The sequence below is a fragment of the Tamandua tetradactyla genome, chromosome 5 (assembly GCF_023851605.1).
Source record: "Tamandua tetradactyla isolate mTamTet1 chromosome 5, mTamTet1.pri, whole genome shotgun sequence".
Lineage (NCBI taxonomy): Eukaryota > Metazoa > Chordata > Mammalia > Pilosa > Myrmecophagidae > Tamandua > Tamandua tetradactyla.
Genome location: NC_135331.1, coordinates 84,782,368 through 84,801,385, shown reverse-complemented (window position 1 = coordinate 84,801,385; position 19,018 = coordinate 84,782,368). Strand labels below are relative to the sequence as shown.

The window sequence follows — 19,018 nt, the reverse complement described above, 5'->3', positions numbered from 1 at the left end:
CACCAATGTTTATAGCAGCATCATTTACAATTGCAAAGAGGTGGAAACAGCCAAAATCTCCATCAACAGAAGAGTGGCTAAACAAACTTTGGTATATACATACGATGGAATATTATGCAGCTTTAAGACAAGATAAACTTATGAACCATGTAATAACATGGATGGACCTAGAGAATATTATGCTGAGTGAATCCAGCCAAAAACTAAAGGACAAATACTGTATGGTCCCACTGATGTGAACGGACATTCGAGAATAAACTTGAAATATGTCATTGGTAACAGAGTTCAGCAGGAGTTAGAAACAGGGTAAGACAATGGGTAATTGAAGCTGAAGGGATACAGACTGTGCAACAGGACTAGATACAAAAACTCAAAAATGGACAGCACAATAATACCTAATTGTAAAGTAATCATGTTAAAACACTGAATGAAGCTGCATCTGAGCTATAGGTTTTTGTTTTGTTTTGTTTTGTTTTGATTTTACTATTATTACTTTTATTTTTTTCTCTATATTAACATTCTATATCTTTTTCGGTTATGTTGCTAGTTCTTCTAAACCAATGCAAATGTACTAAGAAATGATGATCATGCATCTATGTGATGATGTTAAGAATTAATGATTGCACGTGTAGAATGGTATGATCTCTAAATGTTGGGTTAATTTCTTTTTTTCCGTTAATTAAAAAAAAAAAAAGAGAGAAGGGATAATTGGAGCTGAAGGGATACAGACTGTACAACGGGACTGGATATAAAAACTCAGAAATGGACAGCACAATACTACCCAATTGTAATGCAATTATGTTAAAACACTGAATGAAGCTGCATGTGAGGTATAGGTTTTTTGTTTTTGTTTTTTTTGTTTTTTTTTCTTTCTATTATTGTTTTAATTCTTATTCTGTTGTCTTTTTATTTCTTTTTCTAAATCAATGCAAATGTACTAAGAAATGATGAATATGCAACTATGTGATGTTATTAAGAATTACTGATTGTACATGTAGATTGGAATGATTTCTAATTGTTTTGTTAATTCTTTTTTTAATTAATAAAAAAAAAAAAAAGAAAAGAAAGTAGAAAGACAGCCTACACAATGGGAGACAATATTTGGAAACAACATATCAGATAAAGGTCTAGTATCCAGAATTTATAAAGAGATTGTTCAACTCAACAACAAAAAGACAGCCAACCCAATTACAAAATGGGAAAAAGACTTGAACAGACACCTCTCAGAAGAGGAAATACAAATGGCCAAAAGGCACATGAAGAGATGCTCAATGTCCCTGGCCATTAGAGAAATGCAAATCAAAACCACAATGAGATATCATCTCACACCCACCAGAATGGCCATTGTCAACAAAACAGAAAGTGACAAGTGCTGGAGAGGATGCGGAGAAAGAGGCACACTTATCCACTGTTGGTGGGAATGTCAAATGGTGCAACCACTGTGGAAGGCAGTTTGGCGGTTCCTCAAAAAGCTGAATATGGAATTGCCATATGACCCAGCAATACCATTGCTAGGTATCTACTGAAAGGACTTAAGGGCAAAGACACAAACGGACATTTGCACACCAATGTTTATAGCAGCATTATTTACAATTGCAAAGAGATGGAAACAGCCAAAATGTCCATCAACAGAAGAGTGGCTAAACAAACTATGGTATATACATACGATGGAATATTATGCAGCTTTAAGACAGAATAAACTTATGAAGCATGTAATAACATGGATGGATCTAGAGAACATTATGCTGAGTGAGTCTAGCCAAAAACTAAAGGACAAATACTGTATGGTCCCACTGATGTGAACCGACTTTAGAGAATAAACTTGGAATATGTCATTGGTAACAGAGACCAGCAGGAGTTAGAAACAGGGTAAGACAATGGGTAATTGGAGCTGAAGGGATACAGACCGTGCAACAGGACTGGATACAAAAACTAAAAAATGGACAGCAGAATACTACCTAATTGTAATGTAATTATGTTAAAACACTGAATGAAGCTGCATCTGAGCTATAGATTTTTTGCTTTTTTATATATTTTTTTATTTTTTATTTTTATTTTTTCTCTCTATTATCATTTTATTTCTTTTTCTGTTGTCTTGCTATTTCTTTTTCTAAATCGATGCAAATGTACTAAGAAATGATGATCATACATCTATGTGATGATATTAAGAATTACTGATTGTATATGTAGAATGGAATGATTTCTAAATGTTGTGTTAGTTAATTTTTTTTAATTAATAAAAAAAAATTACCTTGGGGACTTTAAAAATATTGACACCTGTGTTGCATCCCCATAGATTCTGGGTTTTTTTTTTTTTTTGGTGTTGGGTATGTCCTAGGTATTGGGATTTATATTAATTTTGTCTTCCTATGTATCTATACATCAACATCATGTCATCTACAGATTGAATGACTAGGTCATTGATGTTCTTACCAAATCATCACAGGATCCTAGAGCCTTACCTTAGGTTAACATTGGCTAAGTATACTTTGGGTATAGGCATAAGTTACAAATCCACAAAATTATATTATCATACAGTGCACAATTTTCTATTTTGTTCACAAAATAATATCAACAAAGTATTTGTTAAATGTCTTAAAAAGATCTAGTATAAGGCAGTGATAGAAAAACATGGATTCTGGAGCCCAGCTGTATGAGTCCAAATTCCAAACGAGCTAGCTAGATGAGAAAGACAAGTCATCTGTGCTGGTTTGATTTGGTTATATACCCCAGAAAAGACCTTGTCCTTTTAATCCATCCCTCTGGTGCAGACCTACTGTAGGTGGGACGTTTTGATTAGGTTGTTTCAATTGAGATGTGGCCCATCCTATTCAAGGTGGATCTTAATTCTTCACTGGAGTCCTTTATGAGATGATAAAAGATAGAAAGGCTAAGAGAGCTTGGAGAGAGAGAGGAATGCTCAGAAATGCAAGCAAGGACCCACAGAAACTGAAAAACTTCAGAACCTGAAAGCAACAAAACCTGTGGGAGAAGGATTAGCACGTGTCTTCCTACATGACATACGAACCCCAGATGCCATCAGCCTTACTTCAGAGAAGGTATCGTCTTATTGATGCCTTAACTGGGCATCAAAAAAATTACCCCCTTCATAATTTTCATGGTCTTTGAATCATAAACTTGTAAAGTAATAAATTTCCATTGTAAAAGCCAAAAAAAAAAAAAAGTATTAGTACCAATCCTGGTCAAACTGTTCAAAAAGATCGAAAAGGAGGGAAAGATATTTTACTTATTCTATAAAGCCAACATCAGCCTCATACAAAACCAAAGACAGAGGAAGAGAAAATTATACACCAATCTCTCTAATGAGTATAGATGCAAAAATTCTCAATATAATACAGCAGCACATTAAAAGAATTATACACCATGACCAAGTAGGATTCATCCCAGATATGCAAGGATGGTTCAAAATAAGAAAATCAATTAATGTAATACCCATGTCAGTGAATCAAAGCAGAAAATTTACAAGATCATCTCAAATGATGCAGAAAAGGGTTTGGAAAAAATTCAATATCCTTTCTTGATGAAAATGCTTTAAATGATAGGAATAGAAGGGAACTTCCATAACATGATAAAGGGAATATTTGAAAAATCCACAGCTAACATCATCCTCAATGGGGAAAGACTGAAAGCTTTTTTTACACTAAAAGCATGAATACTAAAGAAAGAAATAGATAAATGGGATCTTCTCAAAATTAAACACTATTCTGAATCAAAGACCTTTGTCAAGAAAGTAAAAAGTCAGCCTAAGCAATGAGAGGCAATATTTAGAAACTGCATAGTAGATAAGTGTTTAGTATCCAGAATATATAAAGAAATTCTTTAACTCAACAATAAAAAGACAAACAACCCAATAAAAATAGGGCAAAGACATGAAAAGACACTTCTCAGAAGAGCAGACACAAATGGCTAAAAGACACAAAAAAGATGCTGAACTTCACTGTCTATTAGAGAAATGCAAATCAAAACCACAATGAGATATCATCTGACACTCACTAGAATGGCCATTAACAACAAAACAACAACAACAACAACAAAAAAAAACAGAAAACAATAAGTGTTTGAGAGGATGTAGAGAAAGAGGCACACATAACCACTGTTGGTAGAGAATGTAAAATGGTATAACTGCTGTGGAAGGCAGTTTGGTGGTTATTCAGGAAGCTAAGTATAGAATTGCCATATGATCCAGCAATCCCATTGCTAGGTACATGTCATGGTCAGGTTCATGTGTCAATTTGGCCAAGTGATGGTACCTGCTTGTCTGGTTGGGCAAGTGCTGGCCTGTCTTTTGCTATGAGAACATTTCATAGAATTAAATCATGAGCACATCAGCTATATCCACAGCTGATTCCATTTGTAATCAGCCAAGGGGAGTGTCTTCTTTAATGCGTGATGCTTAATCTAATCACTGGAAGCCTTTTAAGGAGGATTCAGAAGAGACAGGCTCTCTCCCTACTTCGGCCGGTGAACCTCTCCTGTGGTGTTCATCCAGACCCTCCATTGGAGTCATCAGCTTCACAGCCTGCCTTGCAGATTTTGGAACTTATGTTCCCACAGTTACATGAGACATTTTTATAAATTTTATATTTTTGAATATTTCCTGTTGATTCTGTTTCTCTAGGGAACCCTTATACAACTTGATACCAGGAGTGGTTCTAAAGAAACAGAATCTTAAAAATGGATTTTTATGAATGGTTTCCTACTCTGACTGTACTCAAAGGCACTAAGAACTCTGATTCCCATAATCAGAATGACATTGGTTGTTGTTAGATACACTGTATACATTAATGAGTGAAAGGGATGAGCTTAAGGCTTCAAACGAGAAGCTTAAGTGCCGTCTGACAGATGTAGACATTTCCATGAGTGTTCTGAAGGAAGATTTTATTTCCTGTAGCTGTAGACTTGAGATCCCTGAAAATCAGATGCAGAATCTTATTGTTAGAGTAGCAACTTTACAAGGTAAATTGAAATCTCAATCTTGGATGGTGTCTGCCATTAAAGGAGTGGGACCCTGAAAAATGGGATGGCAAAATATGGATGGATAATGATGTCGGTGGCGAGGTTGAAACCCTAGGTAATGCTGAGTCTTCTCTAGATAATCCTGTAATAGTCTGCCCTGAGGACGTAGCTGCCCCACCTCCAGACTGCCTTGAGAAGTTGGCCACCCAAACTCCACCTGAAGGGATTAGCCCTAGAGTGATTAATCCTGTCTCACCAGATGAAACTGCAAATGAATGCCATGAATCAAATGGCTTGGAAGATACTTCTAATGCTTTTCATGACCCACCCCACCAGCCCTTATTTCTTCCAGACCTATAACTAAAGTCCCAACAGACCCCTAAAGGTGAGGTGCAAAGTACCACACATGAGGAGACATGTTATACTCCAAAAGAACTGTGTGAGTTTTCCAATTTATATAGACAGAAATCAGGGGAATATGTGTGGCAATGGATTTTTAAGGGTGTGGGATAATGGTGGGAGGAATATAAGGCTGGATCGGGCTGAATATATAGAATATATTGATATGGGCCCACTAAGCAGAGATTCTGCATTTAATGTTATAGCTAGAGGGATTAGAAAAGGCATTAACAGTTCGTTTGGATGGTTGGCTGAAATGTGGATCAAAAGGTGGCTGACATTACCTGAGGTTGAAATGCCAGAATTGCCCTGGTATAATGCAGATGAGGGGATCCAGAGGCTTTGAGAGATTGGAATGCTACAGTGAATTTATTATGCAATGCCTGCTCTCACAACCCAGGAATGTCTGGAGGGTGCACCTTTTGCCAGAGCAGTGAGAAATAAATTTGTGAGACTAGCACCATCATCCCTGAAGAGCTCTGTAGTTGCACTTCTCTGTAGGTCAGATATTTCTGTGGGAACTGCTGTCACTGAGCTGGAATCCTTAAACACAATGGGGATGACGGGATCCCGAGTTGGCAGAAGTCAGATGGCAGCACTCAATCACCAAAGGCAGGGTGGACATGGCCATTATAACAGACAGCAAACTCAAAGTAGGAGTCAAAATAATCTGATGCACAGAGATTTGTGGCATTAACTAGTAAATCATGGGGTACCTAGAATACAATAGATGGGCAGTCTACTAAATTCTTGTTTAAGCTGTGTAAACAAGAATTCTAGGTCAAGTGAACAGACATCTAACTTGAATTACAAAAGCACAGAGTCATGGCCCCTTAATCAATTTCCAGACTTGAGACAGTTGACAGACCCAGAGCCCCTTGAATAAAAGGGAGGCCAGGTCCCTTTGGGGGGCAACCCTGTTACACTGCCACAAATTTATACTGTTAATCTTCCTCCAAGTCTTCTCCAAGGAGACCAATGGCCTTTTACCAGGGTAACTGTGCATTGGGGGAAATGATCAGATATTTTGGGGATTATTAGACACTGGTTCAGAAGTGACATTGATTCCAGGGGACCCAAAACATCATTATGGAGGTCAGGTGATCAATAGAGTTTCAGCTCAGGTCTATTTCACAGTGGGTCCAGTGGGGCCCCAGACCCATTCTGTAGTTATTTCTCCAGTTCCAGAATGTATAATTGGAATAGACATATTGAGCAACTGGTAGAATCCCCACATTGGCTCTTTAACTCATGCAGTGAGGGCTATTGTGGTAGGAAAAGTCAAGTGGAAGTCACTAGAACTGCCCCTACCTAGCAAAATAGTAAATCAGAAGCAATACCAGATTCCTGGATGAATTGCAGAGGTTATTGCCACTCTTAAGGACTTGAAGGATGCAGGGGTGGTGATTCCCAGCACATCCCCATTCAACTGTCCTATTTCTCCTGTGCAGAAAACAGATGGGTCGTGGAAGATGATAGTTGATTATAGTAAGCCTCACCAGGTGGTAACTCCAATTGCAGCTGCTGTTCCAGATGTGGTATCATTGCTTGAGCAAATCAATACATCCCCTGGTGCCTGGTATGCAGCTATTGATCTGGCAAATGCTTTTTTCTCAACAGCTGTTAGTAAGGACCACCAGAAACAGTTTGCTTTCAGCTGGCAAGGTCATCAGTATACTTTCAGTGTCCTGCATCAGGAGTATATCAACTCTCCAGCCCTATGTTATAATCTTGTCTGCAGAGATCTTGATCATTTCTCCCTCCCACAAGACATCACGCTGGTCCATTATATTGATGATATCATGTTGATTGAACCTAGCAAGCAGGAAGTGACAACTACTCTAGACTTATTGGTAAGGCATTTGTATGTCAGTGGATTGGAGATAAATCCAACAAAAATACAGGGCCTTCCACTTCAGTGAAATTTCTAGGTGTCCAATGGTGTGGGGCATGTCAAGATATCCCTTCTAAGTTCCTGCATCTGGCCCCTCCTACCACCAAAAAAGAGGCACAGCACCTAGTTGGTCTCTTTGGATTTTGGTGACAGCATATCCATCATTTGGATGTAATATTCCAGTCCATTTATTGAGTGAACAGAAAAGCCGCTAAGTTTGAGTGAGGACCTGAACAAGAGGAGGCTGTGTAACAGGTCCAGGCTGCTATACAAGCTGCTCTGCCACTTGGGTCATATGATCCAGCAGATCCAATGGTTCTGGAAGTGTCAGTGACAAATGGAGATGCTGTTTTGGGACTTTGGCAGGCCCCTATAGGAGAATCACAACACAGATCCTTAGGATTTTGGAGCAAAGCCTTGCCATCTGCTGCATATAATTACTCTCTTTTTGAGAAACAGCTTTTGGCCTGCTACTGGGGCCTTAGTAGAAACTGAACGCTTAACCTTGGGCCACCAAGTTACCATGAGGCCTGAGTTGTCTATCATGAGCTGGGTATGATATTGTCTGATCCACCAAGCCATAAAGTTGGGCATGTGCAGCAGCACTCCATCATAAAATGGAAACGGTATATACAAGATAGGGCCAGAGCAGATCCTGAAGGCACAAATAAGTTACATAAGAAAGTGGACAAATACCCATGGTCTCCACTCCTGCCACATTACCTTCTATTTCCCAGACCAGAGTTATGGCCTCTTAGGGAGTTCCTTACAGTGAATTGATTGAGGAAGAGAAAACTCAGGCCTGGTTTACAGATGACTCAGTATGATATGCAAGTACCACCTGAAAGTGGACAGCTGCTGCACTATAACCCCTTTCCATGGTGTTCTTGAAGGACAGTGGTGAGGGGAAATCCTCCCAGTGGGCGGAACTTTGAGCAGTGCACCTGGTTGTTCATTTTGCTTGGAAGGAGAACTAGCCAGAGGTGCATTTGTATACTGACTCATGGGCTGTTGCAAATGATTTGGTTAGATGGTCAGGGAGTTGAAAGAGCATAATTGGAAAATTGGCAACAAGGAGGTCTGGGGAAGAGGTATATGGATAGACCATTCTGAGTGGGCTAAAAATATGAAGACATTTGTGTCCCATGTGAATGCACACTAGAGGGTGACTTCAGTAGAGGAAGGTTTTAATAATCAAGTGGATAAGATGGCCTGTTCTGTGGATACCAGTCAGCCTCTTTCCCCAGCAACTCCTGTCATTGCCCAATGGGCTCATGAACAAAGTGGTCATGGTCGTAGGGATGGAGGTTATGCATGGGCTCAGCAACATGGACTTCCACTCACCAAGGCTGACATGGCTAGAGCCACTGCTGAGTACCCAATTTGCCAGCAGCAGAGACCCAAAGACCCACAATCAGCCCCCAATATGGCACCATTCTCCGAAGTGACCAGCCAGCTACATGGTAGCAGGTTGATCACATTGGACCACTCCTTTCATGGAAGCTTCAGCAATTTGCTTTAACTGGAATAGACATAAACTCTGGATATGGGTTTGCTTTCCCTGAATGCAATGCATCTGCTAAAACCATCTGTGGGCTTACAGAATCCCTTATCCATCATCATGGTAGTCCACATAGCATTGCTTCTGATCAGGGAATACACTTCACAGCAAATGAACTGTGGGAATGGGCACATGCTCATGGAATTCTCTAGCCTTACCACATTCCCCATCATCCAGAAGCAGCTGGATTGATAGAACAGTGCAATGGCCTTTAGGAAACTCAATTACAGTGCCAACTAGGTGGCAATACCTTGAAGGGCTGGGGTAATGTTCTCCAGAAAGCTGTGTATGCTTTAAGTCAGCATCCACTCTCTGGTGTTGTTTCTCCCATAGCCAGGATCCATGGGTCCAGGATTCAAGGGGTGAAAGTGGGAGTGGTACCACTCATATACCCCTAGTGATCCACTAGGAAAATTTTTTGCTTCCTGTCCCTGTGACCCTGAACTCTGCTGGTCTACAGGTTTTAGTTCCACAAAGGGGGAGTGCTTCCACCAGGAGAAACAACGTTTCCATTGAACTGGAATCTAAGACTGCCACCTGGTCACTTTGGGCTACTCATGCCCATGGATCAACAAGCCAAGAAGGGGATTATATTACTGGCTGGGGTGATTGACCCCAACCATCAGGGTGAAATAGGACTGAAACTGCACAATAGAGGTAAAGAAAAGTTTTCCTGGAATATAGGGGATCCTGTAGGGAGTCTTTTAGTACTACCATGCTCTGTGATTAAAATCAATGGAAAACTACAACAACCCAATCCAGGCAGGACTACCAATGGCTCTGAAACTTCAGGAATGAAGGTTTGGGTCACCCCACCAGGCAAAGAACCACAGCCAGCTGAAGTGCTTGCTGAGGGTAAAGAGAACATGGAATGGGTAGTGGAAGAAGGTAGTGATAAGTATGTACTTTGACCATGTGATCAATTACAGAAACCCTCATTTCTGTAATGCTGTTTTGTTTGTGTTTATACTAATTAAGTTGTAAGATATCAAGTTTAAGAATGAGTATTACCCAAGGACTTTCACCCTATTCTGGAGAGATTTAATGTGTTTCTGGTTATATGCAACACAGTTGAGTGTTGTTAAGTGAACGAAAAAAATGTGTGTTTTATTGTTTTTTACTTAGAAATTAGGTATGGTTTAACATGATGTGTATACCTGTCAAGTTGACATGGGGTGGACTGTCATGGTCAGGTTCACATGTCAACTTGGCCAAGTGGTGGTACCTGTTTGTCTGGTTGGGCAAGTGCTGGCCTGTCTTTTGCTATGAGGATATTTCATAGAATTAAGTCATGATCACATTGGCTACATTGACAGCTGATTCCATTTGTAATCCACCAAAGGGAATGTCTTCTTTAATGAGTGATGCTTAATCTAATCACTAGAAGCCTTTTAGGGAGGATTCAGAAGAGACAGGATCGCTTCCTGCTTTGGCTGGTGATCCTCTCCTGTGAAGTTCATCCAGACCCTCCATCAGAATGGTCAGCTTCACAGCCTGTCCTACAGATTTTGGACTCTACATTCCCATGGTTACATGAGACATTTATAAATTTTATATTTATGAATATTTCCTGTTGATTCTGTTTCTCTAGAGAACCCTAACTAATACAGTATACATTCAGAGGATATGAGGGCCAGGACACAAATGGATATTTGCACACCAATATTTATAGTAGCATTATATGTGATTGCCAAGAGATGGAAACAGCTCAAAAGCCCATCAACAGATGAATGGCTAAGCAAGCTGTGGTATTTAAGATGGAATATTATGCAGTTGTAAGAATATAGTCATGAAGCATGTAACAACATGGATAGAACTTGAGGACATTATGAGTGAAATTAGCCAGAAACAAAAGGAAAAATACTGCATGGTCTCACTAATATAAACTAACATTCATGAGTGAATTTGGAGAACTGAAGTTAAGAATGCAGGTTATCAGGAGATAGAAATAGAGTAGAGATTGGGCAATTGGTGCTGAAGTAATACAGATTGCTCAACAGGACTGATTGTAAAAATTCAGAAATGGATAGCACAATACTACCTGATTGTAGCACAATAATATAAGTACACTGAATGAATCAGAATGTGAATATGATTCATTCTGAATGAAAAGTGTTGGGGGCACATATGAAGCCAGAAGGAAAGCTAGAGGATAAAGACTGAGATGGTATAATGTAGGAATGCCAGGAGTGGACAACAATGATGATTAAATATACAAATTAAAAAAGTTTTTTTTGCATGAGGGAGAACAAATGAATGTCAATATTGCAGGGTGTTGAAATATATATATGGGAAAAATGTGATCAATGCAAGATAAGGTCTATTGTCAACAGCAATATTGGCAAAGGGCATGAGAAAGGGGTATGGAGTCCTTGTGGAAGAAAAGGAAATGCCTTTATATAGAGTAGGGTGGCAAAAGCATGTCTACACACTTAGGTTGCATAACATGATATGTGAATAAAATTTTTAAAAGGAATAGAGAGAACCAAGTGCTAGAGAAAATGCAGAGAAAGAGATGATGGTAGGGAAACTGAGTGGTGCAGCCCCACTGAAGGGTGGTGTGGTAGATCCACAGAAGACAAGGGGTGGGTTTGCCATATGATCCTGAAACCCTGTAGCTTGGTATATACCGGGAGGGATGCAGTGTGGTGACATGAATGGACATTTGCACACTGGTATTTGTTATAACAATGCTACCAATTGAAAATGAATGGAGGTGGCCTACAGGTACAATGACAGAAGAATGGAAGGGGGGACTATGGTATATACATACAATGGGCTACTGAGTAGCCACAAGAAGGAATGAAGTTGTGAAGCATGCAACTAGATGAATGAACTTTAAGGACTGTATTTTGAATGAAATGTCAGGAAGAAAAAGATAAATATTATCATGCCTCAATCATATGGGCTAACTATAATGTAAAAACTCAGTGAACTAAAGTCAAGAGTGTGGGTTATCAGATTGGGGCCTATTGTAAAGAGTCCTAGATTGTAAGCTCATATAGTAGTCACATATATTAATGAGGTGTAACTGGTAATTCTAAATTGGGAGACACTAAGCTGTTTGTATATAACATGGTTGTTCCCAGAAAACTCAAGTATTTGTGTGATACCTGAGACTCAAAGAGTGAGAGCACTGAAGCTATAAAAGTCAGCAAATCTCATACAGAAACTGTTTTTAAAAGTTGAAAAAGTGATCAGACTTTGAGTAGAGATAAGAATGAAGCTGATCTGGATAGTGTCAGGTCTCAGAAAATAAACTTGACATACAAAATGGGTTCTGTGGCATGGGAACCCCTTCAGTTTCTTCCCCTCAGCAGCTTCTCTGACAGGACCTGGTGTGCTGGCAAGATAGATGAGCATGGGATTTCAACACCCCACCTGCCAGAGGCCAAATCAGATATCCATGACCATGAACTCATGATTTGCACCAGCCTGATATCTCCACATGATACCTGTGCCACACATCACCCCCACCCCTCTTGGTGCATTTTTTCCTTTAAAACCACAAGCTGTCAGAAAGGAGTTAAAGCCATTTTTCCTTTTGCTAGTAGGTTTCACTGGCTCCCACCTGCCTGCTCTCCCCTTGCTCTCATTCTGTTGCTTTCTCTCTAGCAATAAACCCATTAAGCTTCAACTCACTGTCTCATGTGGAATCCTTTAGTGACTGTGCTCAAAATAAATGGTGCTGAAACCCAGGATAGAAGTCTGACTAAAGGCTTAGCTTTCTTGCCCCTTGGGACTATGGGACCACCTTCCAGTCGACCTCATTTGGAGATGAGGGTGAGACTTGAGTTTCTGGTCCCTTGGGGCTATAGGAGCAGTCTTGCAGTCACTCTGTCCCCAAACCAGCATGGTCACAATGGTTTCCATGTGATTGAAGGATGGAGTTTCTGGCTCAGACCATCTTAATGTGACACCAGCTCACATCCATGGCATTCAAGCAGCTACAACTAATTCATCCCTAGGTGAGTGATGCATTTGTGCCCAGATCCTCCTCTTGAGGGTTTTGTTCAGTGTCCCAGGGACACCACAACCCACCTCAGTGTGGCATTTAGGTTCATGTTAAAGCAGCCCCAACCTCAGCATCTAGAAAATCTGAGTACTCAGTCAAAACTCTCCCACACTCAGGAGCATGACACTCAGGGAGTGCTTTTCCCAGTGCAGCACCAAAACAGCTTGGGGAACTCCTTAAGTGAACTGCCTGCACTTTCCTGGTCTCCAATAACAAACTGGGGGTGTCTTTGTCATTGTGAAAGATCATGGATCTGGGTGGTCAACCTTTCTTAAAGTGCCCCATCTCAGTGTCCCAGAGACACCCCAACCCCATGTTTACCTCAGTGCCTCTAAGGTACCCCAACCTGCTTTAATGCAGCATCTATTTTGGTATGCCCCGGCACAGTACCCCAACCTGGCCTCTACCTCGGTGCCCCGAAGGCACCCCAACCTGCTTTAATGCAGTGCATACTATGGCCCACTTAGACGTGGTGCCCTGACCCACTTTAATGTGTGTCTACTCTGGCAATCATGGGAAATGCCCTATCAATTCCTAAAACCACTCTCAGTAAACTCCAACCAAAAAAAAAAAAAAGAAAAGAAAACCAGAAAAACTTATTTTTCTCTGCAATTCAGCTTGACCACAATACCCTTTAAAAATAAGAAAAACGTTGCCCCATAACATGTCACTCTTGATTAACAAATGGTCTGAAATTTCCTCCTTTCAAACATAGCAAATTTATTATTCTATCACTTTGCTCCCTTCATAAAAACCTTCTAAGCCCCCTATCCTTTTTTTTTTATTAATTAAAAAAAGAATTAACAAAACAATTAGAAATCATTCCAATCTACATGTACAATCAGTAATTCTTAATAACATCACATAGTTGCATATTCATCATTTCTTAGTACATTTGCATCAATTTAGAAAAAGAAATAAAAAGACAACAGAATAAGAATTAAAACAATAATAGAAAGAAAAAAAAAACAAAAAAAACAAAAACAAAAAACCTATACCTCACATGCAGCTTCATTCAGTGTTTTAATATAATTGCATTACAATTGGGTAGTATTGTGCTGTCCATTTCTGAGTTTTTATATCCAGTCCCGTTGTACAGTCTGTATCCCTTCATCTCCAATTATCCCTTCTCTTTTTTTTTTTTTTTTAATTAACGGAAAAAAAGAAATTAACCCAACATTTAGAGATCATACCATTCTACACATGCAATCATTAATTCTTAACATCATCACATAGATGCATGATCATCATTTCTTAGTACATTTGCATTGGTTTAGAAGAACTAGCAACATAACCGAAAAAGATATAGAATGTTAATATAGAGAAAAAAATAAAAGTAATAATAGTAAAATCAAAACAAAACAAAACAAAACAAAACAAAAACCTATAGCTCAGATGCAGCTTCATTCAGTGTTTTAACATGATTACTTTACAATTAGGTATTATTGTGCTGTCCATTTTTGAGTTTTTGTATCTAGTCCTGTTGCACAGTCTGTATCCCTTCAGCTTCAATTACCCATTGTCTTACCCTGTTTCTAACTCCTGCTGAACTCTGTTACCAATGACATATTTCAAGTTTATTCTCGAATGTCCGTTCACATCAGTGGGACCATACAGTATTTGTCCTTTAGTTTTTGGCTGGATTCACTCAGCATAATATTCTCTAGGTCCATCCATGTTATTACATGGTTCATAAGTTTATCTTGTCTTAAAGCTGAATCCATTCTGCCATTCTATGTCTTTTGATTGGGAAATTCAGTCCATTAACTTTTAGTGTTATTACTGTTTGGATAATATTTTCCTCTACCATTTTGGCTTTTGTATTATATATATCATATCTGATTTTCCTTCTTTCTACACTTTACTCCATACCTCTCTCTTCTGTCTTTTCGTATCTGACTCTAGTGCTCCCTTTAGTATTTCTTGCAGAGCTGGTCTCTTGGTCACAAATTCTCTCAGTGACTTTTTGTCTATAAATGTTTTAATTTCTCCTTCATTTTTGAAGGACAATTTTGCTGGATATAGGAGTCTTGGTTGGCAGTTTTTCTCTTTTAGTGATTTAAATATATCATCCCACTGTCTTCTAGCTTCCATGGTTTCTGCTGAGAAATCTACACATAGTCTTATTGGGTTTCCCTTGTATGTGACAGATTGTTTTTCTCTTGCTGCTTTCAAGATCCTCTCTTTCTCTTTGACCTCTGACATTCTAACTAGTAAATGTCTTGGAGAACGCCTATTTGGGTCTATTCTCTTTGGGGTGCGCTGCACTTCTTGGATCTGTATATTTAGGTCTTTCATAAGAGTTGGGAAATTTTCAGTGATAATTTCTTCCATTAGTTTTTCTCCTCCTTTTCCCTTCTCTTCTCCTTCTGGGACACCCACAACACGTATATTTGTGCGCTTCATATTGTCATTCAGTTCCCTGATTCCCTGCTCAAGTTTTTCCATTCTTTTCCCTATAGTTTCTGTTTCTTTTTGGAATTCAGTTGTTCCATCCTCCAGTTCACTAATTCTAGCTTCTGTCTCTTTAGATCTACCATTGTAGGTATCCACTGTTTTTTCCATTTTTTCTTCTTTGTCCTTCACTCCCACAAGTTCTGTGATTTGTTTTTTCAGATTTTCTATTTCTTCTTTTTGTTCAGCCCATATCTTCTTCATGTCCTCCCTCAATTTATTGATTTGGTTTTTGAAGAGTTTTTCCATTTCTGTTCGTATATTCAGCATTAGTTGTCTCAGCTCCTGTATCTCATTTGAACTATTGGTTTGTTCCTTTGATTGGGCCATATCTTCAATTTTCCGAGCGTCATCCATTATTTTCTGCTGGTGTCTGGGCATTTGATCAGATCTCCCTGGGTGTGGGACCCAGCTGGTTGAAAGGTTTTTCTGTGGAATCTCTGGGCTCTGTTTTTCTTTTCCTGCCCAGTAGGTGGCGCTCGTGGCGGTCGTTTGTCTGCGGGGCAGTCGGCCCGGGAAACCGCGCGTGGAGGCGGGGGTCGCTAGCCGTGGCTTGGGGGAGTGCCGGTCCAAATTGCCCAGCTGGCCCGAGACGCCAAGCGTGACGGGAGGGCCCCGCTATCCAATGTTCCCAGTCAGACCAGGGAGCCACGTGCGTGGAGGGGACCCCAGACGCCAGCCACCCCAGCCGGGAAAATGTGCACCCCTCGGGTATCTCACAGCAGTGGATTCTCCCTACCCGTTCAGCCGTTCCAGAATGGGGTACGCTGTCTTTTTTGGTCTCTGTCGTGACTCCGGGAGCTGTTTTGTATTGTTTCTGTTTCTTTAGTTGCTTTTCTGGAGGAGGAACTAAGACCCGCGCGTCTTACTAAGCCGCCATCTTCTCCAGAAGTCCCCCCCCTATCCTTTTAATCACTTCTAAAGTGGTATCATAAGTGTTTCATGTCTGTTTAATTGTTAACTATTATATTCAGTATGTTAAATATTTAACACCTATTAATTAGCTAATGTGTTCAGTTTAATTATTAATTGGTATGTTCCTACATTTATATTAGTCAAAGGTTCATAACTGGTTGCTAATTATAAAAATTCTTTTCAAAAGGGAACCTTTAGGCTGTATTGAAAGCATTTTAGTTATAAGCCTATAAAAAGGTTTTAGTTCTAAAACATAATCTAACCTCACTATAATTTAAAATAAAAATACTACTACAAGTGAAAAATTGAGTGAGTTATTTCATACTATTCTCACAAAAAATGAAGATGGGATGAAATGCAATATTCAATTCTTTATTTAGCCATCTCAAAAATGTTTGTGTTTTTGTTTTTCTTTTCAAATAATAAATTTCCTATTTATGTCTATATACATTTTTCAATATATAGTCTCATGCTTCTGGTTAGTAACAGCCAAAATTAATAAGAAAATTCTAATTCTCTCTAAAAGAGCCTAATATCTTTCTATCTGTGCAACCAATTAAAAAGTTTTCCCACGTTTAAACTTACAACAGGCTGCCGTGGCTCAGCAGGCAGAGCTCTCACCTGCCATATTGGAGGTCTGAAGTTCAATTCCTGGTGCCTCCTGCCCACATGCAAATAAAAATAAATAAATAAATAAATAAATAAAACTAGTTATTACTTTCAATTCATTGATGGTTAGTTATAATTAAAAAAAAAACTTACAACAAATTCAATGAGCTCAGCATAGTTTCCAGAACTTAGTAGTCAATATACTTTTTTTTTTTTGCATGGGCAGGCACTGGAAAATGAACCCTTGATATACTTTTAAAGTTCTTTATAATTTTAAAATATTATAAAAACATAGAAGAAATTAAATAATGAATCTTTCAATTAAACAAATGCAATTAAAAATCAATTAAGTTTAATGAAAATATAAAATGATTTTTTATAACTTTATTTACCTAAAATTTTAAAAAATCTAACTTTTATGAAGTATGTAACAACATGGATAGGCCTTCAGGACATTATGCTGAGTGAGATTAACCAGAAACAAAAGGGCAAATACTGTATGGTCTCATTGATATGAACTGACATTAGTGAATAAACTTGGAATATTTTGTTGGTAACAGAGAACATCAGGAGATAGAAATAGAGTAAGATATTGGGTAATTGGAGCTGAAGGGATACAGATTGTGCAACAGGACTGAATATAAAAGCCCAGAAATGGACAGCACAATACTACCTAACTGTAATACAATTATGCTAAATCACTGAATGAAGCTGAATGTGAGAATGATAGAGGGAGGAGGTATGGGGGCACAAATGAAATCAGAAAGATAGACAATAAAGATTGAGATGGTATAATCTAGGAATGCCTAGAGTGTATAATGATAGTGACTAAATGTACAAATTTAAAAAATGTTTTTGCATGAGGAAGAACAAAGGAATGTCATTACTGCAGTGTGCTGAAAATATATGGTAATTAATATTTTAAAATTTCAATTTATGTGTGAGATTAAAGCAAAAAATGTTTATTTGGTACAAAACTTATATTTTGACTAGTGCATTTCCTAATATAACTTATGTAGATAGCTTGGTTGAACACCATAAGTACATGGAACCTTGGGTAGGACATGAGATTTTGTTGGTTTGTCCAGAGTGATTTGCTCAGTGAGTGGAAAAGTATTTGCAAAGTCACCTTGCAGGAATGGTGAGAATGGGGGAAAATTCAACCTCCCCAAGTTGAATTCTTGATACTCTCACAAGCAGTGTGGACAACTAAAACTATAGGGTGAGGCCTCAGTCTTGGGGTTTGTTCATATAAAACTTAACCCCACAAAGGATAGGTCAAGCCTAGTTAAAATTAGGCCTAAGAGATACCCCCAAGAGGGCCTCTTTTGTTGCTCAGATGTGGCCTTTTTCTCCAGCCAACACAACAAGCAAACTCACCACCCTCCCCCTGTCTACATGGGACATGACTCCCAGGGGTGTGGACCTTCCTGGCAATGTGGGACAGAAATTCTAGAATGAGCTGAGACTCAGCATCAAGAGATTGAGAAAACCTTCTCAACCAAAAGGGGGAAGAGTGAAATGAGACAAAGTGTCAATGGCTGAGAGAGTCCAGTAGTAGATATCACCTTGTTATTCAAGATATAATGGAGAGGCTGGAGGGAACTGCCTGAAAATGTAGAGCTGTGTTCCAGTAGCCATGTTTCTTGAAGATGATTGTATAATGATAAAGCTTTCACAATGTGACCGTATGAATGTGAAAACCTTGTGTCTGATGCTTCTTTTATCTTTCTTGTCAACAGATGAGTAGAACATATGGAATAAAAAAAAATAATAGGGGGAACAAATGTTAAAATAAATTTAGTTTGAAATGCTAGTGATCAATGAAAGGGAGGGGTAAGGGGTATGGTATGTATAATTTTTTTTCTGTTTTCATTTTATTTTTTTTCTGTTGTTTTTTATTTCTTTTTCTGAATTGATGCAAATGTTCTAAGAAATGATCATGATGATGAATATGCAACTATGTGATGATATTGTGAATTACTGATTATATATGTGGAATGGAAGGATCATATGTTAAGAATGTTTGTGTTTCTTTCTTGTCATTTTTTAAATTTAAAAATTAGTAAAAAAAATCTAACTTTTCTTACTTAGCCACTTGCTATCTCAATATGTGTCAAAATTTGGAGTTATAATAACTTTATTAATGCCAGTCTGTCATGAATAAAAAGACATAAATCTTAGCTTCTAAGGG

General features: G+C 38.7%; 1 long non-coding RNA gene across 3 annotated transcripts in view; it reads right to left on the bottom strand.

Annotated features, from left to right (window-relative positions):
• Window positions 1-19,018, bottom strand: part of LOC143684320 (uncharacterized) — a 135,283-nt gene that overhangs the window by 50,846 nt on the left and 65,419 nt on the right. For 2 of the 3 annotated variants that reach the window (XR_013175984.1, XR_013175985.1), the window contains one exon: window positions 16,837-16,876. The exons of the other annotated variant lie outside the window; for it this stretch is intronic. This is a non-coding gene — a long non-coding RNA (uncharacterized LOC143684320). The remainder of the gene's footprint in view (window positions 1-16,836; window positions 16,877-19,018) is intronic. 3 annotated transcript variants of the gene reach the window in all.